Raw genomic sequence first — 18,570 nt, forward strand, 5'->3', positions numbered from 1 at the left:
TATACTAAGAAGCTCTCTCGGAAGGCTCAATGTTCCTGCAAAAGAACCAGAGAAGACATGGTACACAACCAATTATTCAGAGCCTAATTGTCCATTTTAGGGATCATCAGTTTCTTGCTTCGAATTTTTTACCCATTTCCCCATCTACGTTTTCTTGCCTTTCATATTAGCACCACCAAAGAGAGTAGAGAGAAATGAGAGAATGAAAATGCCATTTTTGCAACCTAACAATCTAGGTAAAAATTTGTATTTATGAAGAAAAACAAGAATTTATATAAAATGAAATCAGTAAATTACCTTTACCTCATCCCTAAGTACCACAATGACAGAATTACTAGAAGTACCCCAAGTGTTAAGCAAAAATATTCCCCACCAAAAGGCTCTGCTCAACCTGTAAAATAGTCTGGAGCTGAAAGACTATTTCTGTCTACTTGTCATCCCAAGTTTACTCAAATTGTGTATGGGAAGTAAGCTTGGGCTACAGCCTCATACTGAATACATTCTAGGCTGGCAGTGACGGGAAGGAGGCTGCACTTGCTGCCACATCCCGCCAAACCCCAGTGCTGTGCTTTGTGGTCAGACTCAGGCCAGGGCTGCAATTGTTGGTTAGAAAGTAGCTCAGAGTTACGGCTGCCTGTTCCGCTAAATCTCATTTCATCCTACTGATGGATGGATGGACAGATGGCTGCCTGGTGAAAGCAGCATTATCAGCCAGCTTCTATGGAGCCTCTGGATGATGGATAGCCCTCTTTCTACCTTCTCCAAACCACCATCGATCCAAGCCATATTTCAGCGGTCAGAAGCCCAGTAATATTAAGACACACAATCAAGTTAAGTTACTTGCAAGTGTAAACCTCTAGAACAGAAATCCTAACACCTCAGCTTTGCTGTCATGAACCAAACTAAAAATGTTACAGTTTCGTTCTTTCTAGCTGCTAACCCAATGAATTCCAACAGCTCAAGCCCAAAGGGAACAGCTGGGCTCCATTCCTAGCAGCTTCCCGAAAAGCTAGTTTGTCTGCCAAATTTTTTACTAGCCAGTTCATTTCTGTGAAATGAACTCTGCAGTAGTGAACAGATCTGTGAATATGTGTATATCCCGTGGAGTATAAAGCTATTAGAACCATCAAACAACCTAGAGTTTGTCAATGATATAATCACTAGCCTCAAACATGTGTAGAGCCTTAGACATACCAAATAGACCTTCTCTACCAACACCAAGGATAGTGATTAAAACCAGGACAGACTAAAATTATCTTTTGAACATAATCCTAAAATGTTGTTTCTACCCAATCAGCTTGACTGGCTTCTACTCTCTTGTGTACATATCGTAGTAAGTACTAATCCTTGCCTGCTTTCACAAGCACACTTCTGAGTCCATTTGCTCTGTCACATTCTAGACACTCATCTCAGCTTGTCTGGGTATTTAGACTACCATGCCTTTCCTTGTTCCTTCCATCTTATCATCCTGAGCTCTCAGACAGCAACTTGGACTTGTATAATTGAATATTGTGTCAAAGTTATTTCCACTGGTGTGGCTGGAAGAAATAGATTCTGACTCCAGCTTCATGACATAGGTTCCCAGAACCTACATGCCCTCTTTTGCTAAGCTTACTTATCCCCAAATGACGACTTCTCAAAATGTCTCACTATTAACTATACCCGAACAGCTTGGCCTGGCTCCCCCTAGTCTTGGCCCCTCTTGAATGAACCACTGCCATCCTGAGCCTACATTCACAGAAAATTAGTTTGTATTTGTTTATGCGGCTAAAAAAACGCCACGGTGGAGTAGTAACTGTCTTTCTACTTGGTGTTATGGTAGTTTACTTGATACTTTAATATTTAAGCCTTAACAACATCTACAGCTCTGTTTCTATCAAAAAAGAACATGCTATTGTTAAAGATACTACTTTATTAAAGTGTTGTATTAAGAATAGCACTGCCCTTCAAATAAACATTAAAGAATTTTTACAGAGCCTTAGAATTAGACTTACTGAAAGGGATTGTATAGGTCAGAATTCAACATCCTAGTTTTTCAGATAAAGATACTGGAATTCAAAATTGTAATGTCCGTGGTTACATAGATATTAAGTGGCAATGCAAGACTGGAACCTTGGTTACAATTATAAGGGCTGTGCTCATTCTGCTATATTTCTCAGACATTCTGTTTTCACCCTTGGAATTTCAGAAAGAGTGAAGGCAACGAGGGTTAAGTGTTGTGTGCGTGCCTGTGTGTTTTGGGGAAGGAAGATGGCCACAAATAATTAAGTGTGGTGACCTATACTATTGTGCTTCCCATCGAGGCTGCCCATAGGTCATCTGAAAGCCATTCATTATTTTATAGAACAAAATTGGATGACTACTTGACAATTAGATATGTCTATTCCTTTCTTCTCCTTTCTTTAATATCTGCCCCAGTCCTACCCACAAAGTTTTGAGAAGAAAAAAGCAGAAAGATAATAAATGCAAGTAGAATCAGACAACAAGAGGCTCTATGACTTAACATAAATGAACAGAGGAGCAATGTGTCCTCTTCATTTCCAAGAACGCCACATTCTGGTCAAATACAGAGCACAATTTCAATGACTGGACTTCACCCTCTGGTGGCCAAAATGTGTCACTACTACATTTCTCAGTTTCTAAGCTACCTCCATACCCATCTTCAAATCTTACAGCTGAAGCCAGGCACAGTGGCTCACGCAGGCAATCCCAGCACTCTGGGAAGCCGAGGTGGGAGTACTGCCTGAGGTCAGGAGTTCAAGACCAGCCTGGGCAACACAGCAAGACTGTCTCTAAAAAATTAAAATAAGATAGAAAATTAGCTGAGAACGGTAGCGCATATTTGTAACCCTCACTACTTGGAAGCCTGAGGCAGGGAGACTGCTTGAGCCCATGAATTTGAGGGCGCAGTGAACTATGATTGTGTCACTATACTCCAGCCTGGGTGACGGAGCAAGACCCAGTCTCAAAACAAACGGACAAAAAGCTTATAGCTGAAAAGAGCCTTTGAAAACCATCTGGTTGAGGGATTTATCTAAGACTATTTGAGTGGTAGTAACTAAGACTAGAACCCAGATTGTCTATCAACTAAACTAGCAGTTTTACCACTATTATAGCTGTATTATCAGTTTTCCACCAAGTATATGCTCAGGATATAGGAAGTTAATTGTGCTGAAAAAATAATCACATAATGCACATCAAATCCAAATATATTATCCACACTAATGCTCATTACCATCAAGGATAAATGATTGGGGTGATTTTTCCATCCCATTCCCTCAAAAATGTGCCTCATACACTGGACAAGACTTCTACCGTGACTATCTTGGCACAAGAAAAAAACTTCAAACAATTCCCCAAAAAGGCACTCACTCTGGGAAAAAAAAAAAAAAAAAGGTTATGTTAGATGAGTAATAAGGAATGACAATTCTTTGAACTGTTATTTTATATATTCCCAAAGCTCATATAAAGGCTGATTTATTTGCATTAAGCAAATACATTTTAGAAAAAACAGTTTTTTAGACTCATTTGCAAAGCTATCTTAAACCAAGACAAAGATTCTTATCTTTCATTTTAAATAAAAAGTCTTTTTATAGTTTCTACTTAGTTAAGAAAGAACTATTAAGCCATGCCCAAGAGAACAATGACATATTTTTCCAAATCTGCCGCAATGAACCATGTCTAATTGTGTTTTCTGTTTCATTACAGTTTAGGCCCTACAAGCAAAAGTGAAGTAGTGGTAGAGTAGTGCCATTAGTAGTAGCAGAGGAAGAGAAAGAATAATAATCAGCTACCATTTACTGAGTGCTTACTATGTGACAGGGACTGTGGTAAACATTGCATATTCATTATCTCATTTGGTTCCAACTATAGTACTACGAGATAGCTATGATTAACCCAATTTTATATATGAGAAATCTGAAGCTTAAATAACTAAAGATCACACAACTTCTAAGTGTTGGTTGGGATTTCAAAGTCTCTGCACTTAACTACTATATTAGACTGCCTGATACTCAGCAGAATGGTCTCACAATGATGCATTAGTTTCATAAATATTCACAATTTGCTTAGAATCCATGTAACTGCAAAGCAACCAAAAAGAGTTCAAAGACTGCTGCCGTAAAAAGAGAAAACCAAGTAAGATAAGAATGAAAGACCTTTAATGCTTTCATAGTATGCCTATTTCCAATAACCTTCCAGACTTAAAAAGGCTGACAATAATTCACTATTGTCTCTGAAACTTCCTCATTCACCTTGCCTCACCCTCAAAGCCATATGGTAAAGAACCTCACCAGGTGTCAGGAGAGGAACACCCTCTCTTCTATTCCCCATAAGAATAATCTCTATACTTATTCCTACCAACTCCTCCAAGCATTTGAAAATGCTGTCCTTCTCTATGTCCCTTCTCCAGAGGCACATTTCAACATGGGACCACCAACCAGTGAAACTGGTAACACAGTTCTCACACTAGCAGAAGCTCAAAGTAGAAGGCAGAGTATACTTTCAAATCTTGAGTCTAAAACAGAAGAAACCTGTATATCAAATACCAACTGCAGATGGTATTTTCAGATGCAATCTTAAACAGAATATAATACAGTATTTTAATATTAGTCTGCCCTGGACATTTGTATTTATTGCCTCTGCCTCTCTGCCTGCAGCTGGACAAAGTATACAGCTTGCACAACTGGAAGAAACATTTCATGAAAACACTGAGTATCAAGACAACAAAAGATACAAGATACATGATTCCAGTAGGATCTTGGAGGTCCCAAAATACATAAATAAACTGGCACAAAAAGGTCTTTCTCACAACATAACACAATTCATGCCCCCAGCGTATTTTATACTCCACTGGCTATAGTCGCCATGCATCAGCACCAACTGATTTCACGCTTTATAGGCTGGGAAACAGTCCGCAGCTTAGTCTTTTTCACACTCCACTGACAAGGTAACCCCACAACTCACCAATTTAACTGCTCCAAGTTTAATGTTAGCACCTATTATTGACCACCTCAAAAGGCAGTCAGATAAAAAGCTTTAATATACTGAACAGCAATATGATATGTAATAGAAAGGTAGAGAGAAAAGTTTGCTTCCTACTCTGCATATGTAACTGGTGGTAGGGGGCAGGGAGAAAAGAAAAAAACTCCCTCTTAAAACTTCTTTCCCTCATTACACATCTGGAGGTTGGTCTGTTTCTACAGTTACTTGAAATTAGTTCCTCTCCTGGGTCTATTCTGGGTTTAACTGACATCCTATAGTTGACAATAAAGGAGCTCAAATGGATAAGGCTTTGGGGGCTTTACCTCAACCTTGACATGCATTAAACTTGATTTTTTTTTTTCCTCTTTAAGATTCACAGAGTAAAGCTAATAAACCACTGGGTAAATTTTGAAAGTGGAGGCCACCAGACTCAATCTCAGCTAAGTGTCATATATATTATCTCATTTGATCCCAACTACAATACTAAGAGGTAGCATTATTATCCCAACTTTACAGATGAGAAATCTGAAACTTAAGTTACTTAAGATCACACAGTTTCCAAGTGTTGGACAGGACTTCAAAGTCCCTGGATTGGATTTCAAAGTCCCTGCACCTAACTACTGCACTAGACTAAAACATATACCTTCTAAAAATTATGTTGGGGTAAAAATGCACAGCACAGAATACTAGTCTGGCTACAACCAAAGGTTCATTGTAGCAAAGCTCTTTACTTTGTATGTATGTTTGTAAAAATGCATAGCACAGAATAGTTTAATTTTTAAAATACCAAATCACAATAATGACAAAAATGAATAATTATAAATGAGGTAGAGTCTGTCTGTTAGAGACATAGCTACAGCTCCGTATCTATCACCTCCCTCCTTGGAGCTATACCAGCAAGTGTGAAATGTGCCTGGTGAGAAACTGAGAAACCAAAAGCAACTTTCAGACAAAGAAAGCATTAGCAAGTTAATAAATTTAAGAGTTTCTCTTCTATGCAGTTTCAAAGTTTATTAATTAGAGTTTCAAGAATAACAGATAATTACAATACAGTAACACCGTCAAAGCAACGTTACTTTAAGGAACAGAACGCCTGTACACAGGGCTACAGAAGGCTTTCAAAGAAGAATCACCTCCTGAACGAACATGGCTCAGGTATTTAAACTCAATTCTTATCTAGTATTCTTATGATACAAAGAGAAAGATAATTGTTAAAGATGGGTAAAAGCTAACAATAGGCAATGGCATTTTTTTTTTTACCATCAAATATTTATTAAGTGCACATATTGTATTGACATCACTGTTGGGGTAGTAGAAATTATAAAGTACGGGCCAGGCACGGTGGCTCACGCCTGTAATCCCAGCACTTTGGGAGGCTGAGGTGGGCAGATCAGGAGGTCAGGAGATTGAGACCATCCTGGTTAACACGGTGAAACCCCATCTCTACTAAAAATACAAAAAATTAGCCGGGCATGGTGGCACGCACCTGTAGTCCCAGCTACTCGGGAGGCTGAGGCAGGAGAATCGCTTGAACCCAGGAGGCAGAGGTTGCAGTGAGCCGAGAGAGTAAAAATGAAGCTTCCCCTTAAGACGTCTCTCTACCTAATTGAAAAGATCGTTTTCATGTTGTTTTAAGGGACTATATGTCTCTAACTGCCAAATAAAAGTAAATGATAGAAACCAGAGGAGAAAAATATCACTAAGGGCTTGGAATGGGTGAGGAAAATGTCATAAAGTGGGTGGAACTGAGGCTAGGCCTTTAGAAGCAGATATTCAGACACAGAACTGAGGGGAGACATTACAAGTGGAAAGAACACACTCAACATGTGAAGAGGCAAAAAGTCGGAAAGTGTTATTTTGGAGACTCATAGAAACTGGTTGTCTTAGTTCAGGCTGCTATAACAAAGTACCATAGACCGGGTGGCTTAAAAACAACAAAAATTTTTCACAATTCTAATAGCTAGAAGTTCAAGATCAGGGTGCCAGCATGGCCTGGTTCTGGAGCAGGCCCTCTTCCAGGTTGTAGTAGGTTGATTTCCCATTGTATTCTCATATAGCAGAAACAGAGCAAGCTAGCTCCCTGGCTTCTTCTTGGTTTGCTTGTTTGTTTGTTTGTTTTTTGAGACAGAGTTTTCGCTGTTGTTGCCCAGACTGGAATGCAATGGTGCAATCTTAGCTCTACCTCCAGGTTTAAGTGATTCTCCTGCCTCAGCTTCTGAAGCAGTTGGGATTACAGGCATGTGCCACCATGCCGGCTAATTTTTTGTATGTAATAGAGATAGGATTTCACCATGCTGGTCAGGCTGGTTTCGAACTCCTGACCTCAGGTGAGCCACCTGCCTTGGCCTCCCAAAGTGTTGGGATTACAGGCGTGAGCCACAGCACCTGGTCCCTGACTTCTTCCTATAAGGGAAGTCATCTCATTCATGAGGGCTCCACCTTCATGACTAAATTACACCCTGAAGGCCCCATGTCCAACACCATGACACTGGGGACTAGATTTCAACATATGAGTTTAAGGGGAACACATTCAGTCCCCAATATTAGTCTGGCTACAGCCAAAGGTTCATTGTAGCAAAGCTATTTACTTTGTATAACTACTCTCATACTGAAAGAAAGAACTGAACCATAACTTGCCCACATTAAATTCTACTCCACAATCCAAATAATATCCAGAAATTTCTGTCTCTGATGTCTGACAATGCTTGCTATAGAAACAGTAACAGCTGATAGTATATGTATCAAATCAATCAAATAAATAAATAAATAACAAGCTGTACATCTGTCTGAGATAAAGGCCTAGCCATTGTGGATCTAGATATGGTAACTGGCCTTACTACTACTATAATAATTCCTGGAAAAGATAAGCCCTATCCCCATTACCCTTACCTTTATAGTTTCATTTCCTGGTATGATGTGATATTTCTAGTCTCCTCAAAAGTTTTAATTCCATCCAACCCATACTCTCATCAATACAACACAGAACCTTACAGGGTTTTTTGTTATTTGATTTTTTGAGACAGAGTCTCATTCGGTCGCCCAGGCTGGAAGTGCACTGGCGCAATCTCAGCTCACTGCAACTTCCGCCTGCCTGGCTCAAACAATTCTCACGCCTCAGCCTCCAGAATAGCTGGGATTACAGGCGTACACCACCATGCCCAGCTAATTTTTTATATTTATAGTAGAGATGGGGTTTCCCTGTGCTGGCCAGGCTGGTCTCGAACTCCTGAACTCAAGTGATCTGCCCAGCTGGGCCTCCCAAAGTGCTGGGATTACGGGGGTGAGCTGCCATGCCCAGGCAACCTTACAGTTTTGATGACAGAATCAATAATACCTTGAAAGGAAAGGTGAAATACACTATTTCCACCCCACCCTCTAGCTGTTTATTTCACAGCTGTATTAGCAGAACACAACAACCAAAACACCTTCCATTCAAATTGCCCACAAAACTTAGAAGCTGCTCTGCTCTTCTCTCACTTCTTCCCCTCCCCACCTCCTCTAACTTACACACAACCACCTCACCCTGCTGTCCATCTTCCCCAACTGCTGCCCAACAATTCACAGGCTGTCACAGATTGTCAGCACTGCGTTTGGGGACTTGAGAAGTACTCTTGTGGGACAGCACAGTGTGTTAGTACAGCATTTTCCCAGACACAATGTCACTCTTTATAGCCAGCTGCAAATTAGTTCCTTCTTAAAAAAAAAAAATAATACTCCTAATAAGACAGGTACAAGGAGATTTCAAACAACCAAGATTAAAACTCACTTTGATTTGCTCTGAGATGCAGGCCTTTTCAGTCATGTACAATGAAATCCTATGTTTCTACTCACATGAGCCATGCAAAACATCCAGAAATACCTAAGACAGTTTTCTGACGCTAACAAAAGCAAAAAGACTAAGAAAAAACAAATCTAAGGATAATATTGTTCCTCTCTTTTTTCAGTGCCTATAGCTCCTCATCCCTGGATTCTATTTGAGACTACTTTGTTTGAACTCAGCTCTCAACATCAACATGTATTTCTTACTGTGTTTAGCTGCACAAAACTATTTGAGAGAAAATTCGGCAAATCACCAGTATCATGTCATACTTTCCATCCAATTTTTGCAACGTGCGTCAGCAGCACATGAGTATATTTATCTTCTGACAGTTGCTGTGACCAACCCTCTGGTTACCACTAAAGCTATCACCCTACGCATCGGCTGGCCCATTGTCACTGGCCATACAGGAGAGTCAGAAGTTGGAATATACTCAAAAGATCATCAGAGGATGTGAGTAAGAAAACCTCTCACAAAACAGCAGGTCATATCAACTTACTAAATTTTCCTTGAAAAAAAAATTTTTTAACTGACAACAAATACCTATAGGGTAATATTTAAAAATTAAAATCAGTTATCTTTTTTCATTTCTAAGTTATTTAATAACATTATTCATTCTGTTTTATACTTTACTATTTAAATGACCACCTATTCTTCCTGAATCAGTTAATCAAACCCTTAAAATAACACTGCATCTTTGCTGCTCACTATATGAATTATAGTGAAGCCAGGGCTTGACAAGAAGGATGTTAATTCTCAGCTGTTACAGTGGAAAGAGACAGACCAAAGCTAGTGATCCAACTTTGAAAACTAATCCCAATATTTAAACAGCCCTTGTTCTCCTCTCTACTACAAACAACAAAATTAAGACAGATAGTAAACAGAAGAAAATCTTCAAAAGACCCTACACCTTTCAGGAAACTGCCATTTTCAAACTTGTTTTACATGACAGTTACAAAATAAAATGACACTGAAGAAACAAAATACAAACAAATCTTTAGAGTAAACAGACAGTATTTCTATAAAATATGCATAAGTAAAGGCAACTTACCATATAAGTAACATTTATTTTCTTAATAATAAAACTCTACAACATGCAGATAGACTGTCTCTGAAGGCAAACTGTATAAAAGTTCCTTTCTGACAGACAGCAGCCTCACCTGAAAAACAGTAATAATAAAAGTTATTTTTATAAAAATATACAGTTATTTCTTTGACACCTGTCTAGCCACTTAACTTTCATTAACTCATTTTGTAAGTCTGCATTTAACACAGTGACGTGCCACAGAATGTGCAATGAAGACACACATACAAAAGCACTTTTTAGAAGCTCATCAACCAAACAGAATAAGGAAATGCCATCTTTTGTCATTCTCAGACCTGAGGACAGGAAAGTCTACTAACTGTCACCAAAAAAAAAGACATAAGACACAAAATAATAAAAATCACAAAAAGACGCCAGGCATGGTGGCTCATGACTATAATCCCAGCACTGTGGGACACCAAGGCAGGCAGACCACTTGAGCTCAGGATTTCGACACTAGCCTTGACAACATGGCAAAACTCCATCTCTACAAAAAATATAAAAATCAGCCAAGCATGGTAGCATGCACCTGTACTCCCAGCTACTCAAGAGGCTGACGTGGGAACATGGCTTGAGCCCAGCAGGTCAAGGCTGCAGTGAGCTGTGATGGCACCACTGCACTCCAACCTGGGTGACAGAACGAGATCCTATCTCAAACACACACACACACACACACACACACACACACACACACACAGAGAGAGAGAGAGATACATACAGATGTTCAACTTCTAGTCATTATTACAGTTTTAATACATGGGATAGCTTATGGAACATGGTGGATACTCAACGAGTATATGCTGGTCAGCTGAATGGTAGATGGATAAAAAATAAAACTCATCAGTTAGCAAAGAAATGCAATATAAACATACTTTGTTTTGCTATCAAACTGGCAAATATTAAAAAAGAGCAATAAGGTTCTGTTTTGCTGAATGTCAACAGAATAGGGCTCAAACACAGTGTTAGTGGAAGTATACATTTTATTAATATGGAAAGCTGTTAGCAATATGTTTCAGAAACTTTTATGTGTCAAAAGACCTTTGACGAGGCAATTCTCCTCTGATAAATTTATCATAAGGAAGTAACTAGACTTCTCCAAGGATACTTACTTATTCCAGAACTGTTTGCAATAGTGAAAAATTTTAAACAACTTTAATGTCCACCCATATCAGCCAGGTTAAATAAATTATGGTGCATCCACACTGTAGAAAACTATGTAGATATACAAAAGAAAGATCTATAAGATATATTACTGAGCTGAAAAAAAAGTGGAGAATTTATCAAGGAGTTAAATGTAAAGAAAACTTTAAAACGTTCCTGAAAGATACATAAGTAGATCTGAACAAATGGAAAGATATTCTTTGTTCTTGGACAGAAATCTCAGCACGAAACAACAGCACTAAAAAGTCAGTTTTCCATATGTTAACTTATAAATTTAACATAACCCCAATAAAATAACCTGCAAGCTTTTTTATTGAGACAGACAAGCTGATACTAAAGTTCAACAGAAAAATAAACATGCAAGAGTAGTCAGGAAAACACTAAAAATTTAAAAAGCTAGCCCTTGATATACTATCAAGCCTTTATAACTGAAAGTGTGATAATGGTATAGAAAATAGAAAGTCCAGAAATAAACCAAATAGAAATTTCATATATGATAAAGGTAGCATATCAAAGAACACTGGCGCAAAATTGGTCTTTTTATTCATTTTTAAAGAAACCATACCTCCAAATGGATCAAAGATCCAAATTAACAACTAAAACCACAGAAGTACTAGAAGAAAACATTGGTGAATTATTTACCGTAGGTCCAAGGAAAGCCTCTAATTTTAATCCAAAATTCAGATAAAACAAAAAACTCAAAAACTGGACTACATAAAGGTCTAAACATTCATACCCACGCACAAACACTACAAACTGGGAGAAAATATTTGTAACATACATCACCAGTAAAGAGCTACTATTCCTCATATTTAAAAACTCCCAACAATTGAGAAAGGGGAGGAGACCAAAAACCTGATGGAAAAATGAAGATATATATTTCAAACAAAAAGATAAAAAATGACACTTAAACATATAAAAAGATGTTCAACTTCACTGATAACAAGAGAAACAAACATTAAAACTATACTGAGATACTATTTCTTACCTATCAAGTTAGCAAAAATTAAAAAGCACACCAACACACTCTGATGATGAGGTTGTGGGGAAACTAACCCTCTTATACACTGCTGATGGGAATTCAAAATCATATAACCTCTGCAGAAAGGGATTTAGCAATATTTAAGAAAACTACATATGCTTTTAACTTCTGGCCCAACCATTCCATTTTGAAAATTTACTCCAAAATACACCTCCAACATACCAAAATATATATGGACAAGGTTGCAGTACTTTTTGTAAATTCAAAATATTAGAAAGAACATAAGAGTACAAAAGAGTATTTATAGTATCCTACCTTTTGTGTAAGAATGAAAGAAAAATAAGAAAATGTGCATCTATATCCTCAATCCTGAGGGGAAAAAAATGCATGAAGGATAACTGGGGGAATTATTAGACTGGTAACCTGCAGAGGACAGGTTAGAGAAGGACAGAAGGAACGGGTGATAGTGCCCTGAGTATAAACATCTTTGTAGAGTTCTGTTTTTGGAAACATGCTGATGTTTCACATACTGAAGAATAAATAAGATCAATTAGGATCAAGTGAAAAAGACAGAATACAAATAGAAATAAACGAAGTACACTGTATTTCAAATGAATAACATAACCCCAGGGAGGAGGGAAAGAATGTTAGAGAAGGAAAATTAATCCAAGTAACTTTTGAACATGGTTTTTATATCAGCACATTCTAATAGAAATATAACGGAGCCACATACGTAATTTAACATTTTCTAGTAGTCACATTAAAGTGAAATTAATTTTATTAATATATTTTATCTAATACACTTAAAATATTTCAACACATAATCAACATAAACTATTATTAAAATACCAGTGAGATATTTCATATTTATTTGTAGTAAGTTTTCAAATCCAATGTACATTTTATACTTGTAACACATCTCTATTCATGTGGCTAGTAGCTACCGTATTATTACACAGTACAGATTTAGACTACATGACCCTAGGCTAAAGGAAAAACACTATAAACAAACATTGAATTCTACTTACGAGGTGTCTTTTAAATGGTGGTATGAGTTAATAATTCTTAAACTATTTTCTTGCATTTTAGAATTGAACCAATAAGCAAAAATATGAGTAATTTCTCATTGTTGGAAATCAGAGCTACAAATATGGAATGAGGAAAGGACAGAATAAACCCTGTAGTGTTGGGTCAGAATCTGAGGTACCTGTATAAACTCACTGCTTTTAATAAAGATACACTAGTGTGTGCACACATACACACAAACACACACACTCTCTCCTCTCACACACACCTATTTCCTAGATGTCAGCTGAGAAGGCCTAGAAGCAATAACAATCACAACCAGGACATCTAGAGTCCAGACTGTGGCTTTTAAAGTCATTATTAAAAGGAATCAGGGCTTCGAGAAGAAATTCCTTATTCCAAGGCTGGGGCTGGGAAAGTGCAAGATGAGCCTAGAATACGTGCTCCAAGAATGACAGGGTGTGTCAAAAGAACTGAAGGGGCTCCCACTGGCCACGTCAGGGACAGTGTCAAAATAAAGTACTATTATAAATAAGCGTAGAAGGAATAATGGAATTAGAATATCACCACTCAAGAACCATTATGAAAATTAGGCAGAAATCACCAACGGATACTAAAATTAGTGAGCAAAAGTTCAAGGAGTAACAAGATGTTTACAACAAATGGATACTAAAATTAGTGAGTGAAAGTTCAAATAGTGACAAGATATTTACCAAGTATGTATTTTTTCACAAAATACTTTAAAATTATTTAAAGGTACTGTGAATGTGAATTACAAAGAGAATATAATGCCACTAAGCTATACACTTAAAAATTGTCAAAACATAAAAATAAATGATGTGTATTTTACCACAAAAAAATTACAAAAGGAAAAACAGTAACAATCAAGTGATCCAAAATCATATTACCAGTATTTGAACATCTTGTGCCTCCTGATACGATGCAAAAGCATAACGATCCTTTGTGGTACTCCTGCCAAAAATGAATAACCTTAATCCAATCATGAAAAAACATCAGATGAACCCAAACTGTACATGTTCTACAAAATAACTGTCTTGCACTCTTCAGAAATATCAATGTCGGCTGGATGCAGTGGCTCACACTTGTAATCCCAACACTTTTTGGAAGGCTCAGGCAAGAGGATCACTTGAGCCCAGGAGTTCAAGACCAGCCTGGGCAACACGGGGAGAATCTGTCTCTACAAAAAATAAAAAATTAACCAGGTGTGGTGGTGGGCACCTGTAGTGCCAGCTACTCAGGAGGCTGAGGCAGGAGGATTGCTTGAGTCCGGGAGTTCAAGGCTGCAGGAAGCCATGATCACACCACTGCATTCCAGCCTGGGCAACAGTAAGACGCTATCTCCAAAAAAAAAAAAAAAAAAGTCAATGTCATGAAAAAAACAGAAACTGCACCAGATTAAAGGAAACTAGAGATATGACAACTAAATGCACTCTCATGACCTGGAATTTTCTTTTGCTATAAAGTACAATGGGCCAATGGGTAAAATCTGAGTAAGTCTGTAGGTTACATAATTAACATTAAATCAATGTTAATTTCCTGATTTTGACAACTATACTGTGGCTTATATAAAAGAATGTCCTTGTTTTTTAGAAAGTGCACACTTAACTATTTAGGTATAAAAGGGAGTAAGGTCTACATTTTACTCTCACGAGAGAGAAATAATAAAGGGAATATAGTAAAATGTTAACATTTGGGGTATTTGGGTGAACTCTCTATACCACTCTTGGAATTTTTCTGTGGTCTGAAATAATGTCAACATAAATTAAACAGAAAAACAAAGATGTCAGTCAGCACAGTGCTTGGCACATAATGTACAATCAAGCAAATGGGAGTTAGATGTTGTTAATGAGAATATAATCTCTAGGATTCTGTGCAAAAAAATTTTCGACTCAAGAGCCATATACTTTCATGGTTGGAAAAAATGGGGGAAGGAACAAAATAATACATATAGTATGCCCCATTTAAACATATGTCCATAAATACATAGGCAAATGCATAAACAAAGACTAAAAAAATATATACACTAATCTGTTAATAGTGGGCAGCTCTGGGTAGTGTAATTAAAGTGACTCTTATTTTATTCTTCAGGTTTATCACTGTATTCTAGTTTTCCTATAATACAGATGTAACATTTTTGTGGGTTTTCCAATGATGATTTTTAGAAATTAAAGGAATAGCTCACAATCAAGGAAGGTATGACTAGTCTCTGTAGCAGTGCCCTCTCTGCAGACCTATGTTTAGTGTTACTGCATTTGAGCAACATATTCTGTTACTCTACCTTTCACATATCAGAAATATAATAATCATGTAATGCTACTGTAATATTATTTCACATAAGAATATTGCAGTTAGGGCCGGGAGTGGTGGCTCACACCTGTAATCCCAGCACTTTGGGAGGCCGAGGCGGGCAGATCATGAGGTCAGGAGATCAAGACCATCCTGGCTAACACGGTGAAACCTCATCTCTACTAAAAATACAAAAAATTAGCCGGGTGTGGTGGCGCACATCTGTAATCCCAGCTACTCCGGAGGCTGAGGCAGGAGAATAGCATGAACTCGGGAGGCGGAGCTTGCAGTGAGCCAAGATCGCGCCACTGCACTCCAGCCTAGGTGACAGAGCAAGACTCCGTCTCAAAAAAAAAAAAGAATATTGCAGTTAGTCTTATAGCTGTTTTTCTGTTAAGAGAATGGAATGCACATATGCATATAATTTTGCTTCTCTCCAAAAATTCTACTGAAATAAGTCAATTTGTTTTGTCTTAAAACATAAATCCACAAGGATAGACAGCGGAGAAGAGAAAAAAAAGTAACAAAACTTTGGAAGTTATTGATGTATTGATGAATGCTCAATGTGTAGCAGAACTTAAAAAGCCAAATTCCAAACCAGCAGTAGAGAAAGTTGCCACTCAACCCAATTTACAGTCAGAAATCCTCATGAGTCAGGGACTGGCCATACCAACTCTGGAACTGGAAGTGAAACGCAGGGAGGGCACTGGGTGAAAGGAGCGATCCTGAGATCCCTCCTCCTCTGTGAAAAAAAGTTTGGGATTATCTCTAAAATGTAGAATAGACCATCTGTAGATCAAGGGCTGACTGGAAGTGCAGAGGTCTTTAAAACTGGGTGATTAAGTAAGCATATTGAACCTAAAACTTACTGCCCCACCCCCATTCCATACACCAGGTCCCAGAAAAATGCCAACTGTTCTACATTGAAAGGTACCCACAAACACCCAGGACAGTAGATAAAAATAAACACAGACCCACACCAAAGCACATCATTGCGAAGCTTCAGAACACTGGGGACAAAGCAGAAGTCTAACAAGTTTCCAGTGAAAAGATCCAAACGAAAGAAGAGAGTCCACACTGGCTTAAGACTTCTCAAAAGCAATAAAGGATGAGGAGAAAAAAGAAACTATGCCTTCAAAATTCCAAAAAAAATATTTCCAATCTAGAATTTTACACTCACCCAAACTGTATTAATCAAATGTGAAAACAGAAATCAAAAATATTTTCAGACATGGAAAGGCTCAAAAAATTACCTACCATGTACGCTTTCCTAGAGAGTTACTAGAAGATTGAGAATTTTAAAGTTCTTACAAATTTAGGAAAGACTGATTGTTCGTAACTATAGTAAAAAGTTGCCAAAGACTACTTATACCCATTCCATTGTAAAAACAACTTACTTTTCTTTTACAAGCTAATCAGTGTTAGCTTAGCCCCTTACTTCTGAAAGTCAGCCAATTTAAAGTTAGGGAGAAAGTCACTACAATAAAATACCCAAATGCCAACCAATCGACAATGGTCTCAACCAATCGACAATGGTCTCACCCAAGTAACCATTTGTCTATAGATTATGTTAATCTGCTTCTGCTGCCTCTTAAAATTTTCTAATCCCTGAGCACCACACTCCCCCAAAACACTCTATAAAACTAGCAATCTGCTTTGTTCTGGGACATTGTGCCTGATTAGATATTTTAGATAGTGATGATCTCATCATCCTTTGACAACAAACAAGGAAACAAACCAAAGGAAAGAAGAGATAAGATACAGAAAACAAGACATCCAACACAAGAGAGAAGTGAAGGAATACTAGTGAATGGGACTCTAGGATGACAACTGTGCACCAGCAGCAGAAAGCAACCAATCCAGATTGAAGCTATGTGAGAGGGTAGGCATGCTGAAGGCTGTCATCCTCATGCTGTCTGGCATGGTATCATCTTTTGAATCCAACACAACTACTAGAGGATGTGCTCCACCTAAGCAAGAGGTAAATGAAGCCTAAAGAAGATAGGAGTTCTAACAATATTGGGAGAATCAAACCCAGCAGAGAAAAATCTAAGGATAACAACAAGGGGTAATCATACTAGGAAAAGAGCAATGCAGCAGGTCGAGAGAGTAGGCTTCAAGAGTAGGACATTGGAAGTCTCTAGAAGAGAAATTTCCAAGAATTTAAAGAAAAAAAAAATTCTGACAGTTTAGCGTGATTGACCTTGTGGAAAACTGCACCGAGGGGCTATTTAAGACACTATCAGCAAGTAAAATTTGCACAGGCATAGTAATGTAAACATAACATTATTAGACTTAACCAAATATTTTAATAGAACTAAATTAAGAAGCTAGGGAGAAGCAGTAGTGGAGATGGTATTTAATAACACTAAAACTTTCTCTACCATTATAGAAACTCCATATATAATGAAAAAAACTGGTAAATCAAAAGATAGCATTGTACATACATTACTTTTAAATACAGAGATAGGCTGATGCCAGAAGAAATAGCTTAAGAAGAAATAGCTTATTAACTGTTAAATTATTAACAGTTAATAAAAAAATTAACTGTTATCTACCCTGTATCCTCTAGGGAGAGGACTAGAGAGAATGGGAAGTGGTGGGACAAAAACTACTCACTATATTTTGTTATAAAACCTTTTTTCACTATTGGACTTTTTAAAACATGTCTATTTTAAACTCTACATCTATTGAGAAAATATTTTAAATTATTTTTAAATTTTTTTTTGGAAAACCCAAATAGCACCATATAAACTTAATTGTTCATCATTCAAAAACATGTCTAAAGAAAACATTTTCAACCGAAAGGGACAGAATATCCTACAGAAAAAGTTTCCTTTTTGTTAGAAGATCTTTATATTTCTAATACTGAAAGAGCATAAACACACAAAATATAGAAGCTTTAAAAATTAAAAAAAAATTTTAAGCAAATAATTACCAATTGAGTAGACAGTGAAGATTCACGAATTGTAATACTAGAAAGATTATAGGTCTGACCTTACTTACAAATTCATTAATGATCAGGAGACAGTGCAAATAACACATTTAATTAAATTTGTTCATTTATCTATTTCAGGAAGTATAATTAACAGCAGTGAGACAGAGTAGTAATATAAAAGGACAGAGACAGATTAAAAACATTGGCCAAAAAAACAACCAAATTGGAGAGTATTTACCAAATAGAATACTGGGTAAAATTACAGGCTTAAA

General features: G+C 37.4%; 1 protein-coding gene across 5 annotated transcripts in view; it reads right to left on the bottom strand.

Annotated features, from left to right (window-relative positions):
• LOC105478430 (R3H domain and coiled-coil containing 1 like) overlaps positions 1-18,570 on the bottom strand; it is a 102,715-nt gene that overhangs the window by 64,990 nt on the left and 19,155 nt on the right. For 4 of the 5 annotated variants that reach the window (XM_011735716.3, XM_011735718.2, XM_071069337.1 and 1 more), the window contains exon 2: positions 9,852-9,960. The gene's annotated coding sequence lies outside the window, so the exon portion shown is untranslated. Of the gene's footprint in view, positions 1-9,851; positions 9,961-13,961; positions 15,398-18,570 lie in introns of those variants that run through there. The other variant, XM_011735719.2, reaches the window with a different exon arrangement.

This window comes from Macaca nemestrina, chromosome 9 (assembly GCF_043159975.1).
Source record: "Macaca nemestrina isolate mMacNem1 chromosome 9, mMacNem.hap1, whole genome shotgun sequence".
Lineage (NCBI taxonomy): Eukaryota > Metazoa > Chordata > Mammalia > Primates > Cercopithecidae > Macaca > Macaca nemestrina.